This window comes from Myotis davidii, unplaced genomic scaffold, assembly GCF_000327345.1.
Source record: "Myotis davidii unplaced genomic scaffold, ASM32734v1 scaffold208, whole genome shotgun sequence".
Taxonomy (NCBI): domain Eukaryota; kingdom Metazoa; phylum Chordata; class Mammalia; order Chiroptera; family Vespertilionidae; genus Myotis; species Myotis davidii.
The window spans coordinates 2,021,250-2,022,145 of record NW_006299706.1 but is presented as its reverse complement, the minus strand read 5'-3'; the positions used below and the strand labels follow the sequence as shown (position 1 = coordinate 2,022,145).

General features: G+C 67.7%; 1 long non-coding RNA gene across 4 annotated transcripts in view; it reads left to right on the top strand.

Moving 5' to 3' along the window:
- The window catches only part of LOC102773310, a 20,772-nt gene that overhangs the window by 5,870 nt on the left and 14,006 nt on the right, over positions 1–896 (top strand). The window contains exon 1 of one of the 4 annotated variants that reach the window (XR_436288.2): positions 7–138. The exons of 2 other annotated variants lie outside the window; for them this stretch is intronic. This is a non-coding gene — a long non-coding RNA (uncharacterized LOC102773310). Of the gene's footprint in view, positions 1–6; positions 139–542; positions 564–896 lie in introns of those variants that run through there. One more of the 4 variants, XR_001515891.1, reaches the window with a different exon arrangement.

Sequence of the window (896 nt, the reverse complement as noted above, 5' to 3'; positions counted from 1 at the left end):
GCTGAAATTCGGGTGGGTGACCCCGCCCCGGCGCCTGCGGAGCCCTGGCACCCAGGACCCAGGGCCGTGGCGCTCTATGGGCGGGAAGGGCCCGAAAGGACAGCGCCTGAGAGCATGGATGGGCACCTGGGGCTCGATGTAAGTGGCCTGGCCGGCTCGGGGCCGAGAGGGGCGAACGCCTCGGAATCCAGAGTGCCCGTGCGTCCGCCGCGAGGGGCCGGCCGCGCCCCACGCCTTTCTCGGGGTCCCCGGGACCTCTGGACGATTCTCGTTCCTGATCGAAACCCTCGCCAACCCCCGAGCACCTCTCCCCTAGGACCCCCGGCCATTTTCACCGCCCCGGGTGGTTTTGGAGCTCTGGAGACCGTGCCGCTTTTCTGGGGAGTCCTGCGGCGCCTGGGGCTCGGCACCTGCCCCACCGCCCCGGGTGGTTTTGGAGCTCTGGAGACCGTGCCGCTTTTCTGGGGAGTCCTGCGGCGCCTGGGGCTCGGCTCACCTGCCCCGCCCGCCCTGCACTTTCCTTCCCGCACTCGACCGCGGGCGCCGGCCGGGCTCCCTCCCCGGTAGGTCTCTGCCCTCTCCTCTCGGGGAGAGACTTGCTTGGGAATCCCTGGTTCGCCTCCCACCCCACCCCACCGGCCTCCCTCTCTCTGGGTCGCCAGGATTTCCCTGTTTCCTACTGGGGCGCCTTCGGGGTTTTACCCCGGGTTTCGCGGCCCGCTCCCCGTTAGTCGGCTGCTGGATGCAGCCCGTTCCCGCTGCCTTCGCGAGTTGGGAGACGGTGGGGCCGGCCTCCACCCCACCCAGTTCATGTTTCTGGAATATGGTAACCCCATCACCAGCATCAGAGCTCCCAGAAAGGTAGGGAAGTCCAGATATATAAAGAATGATGAGTT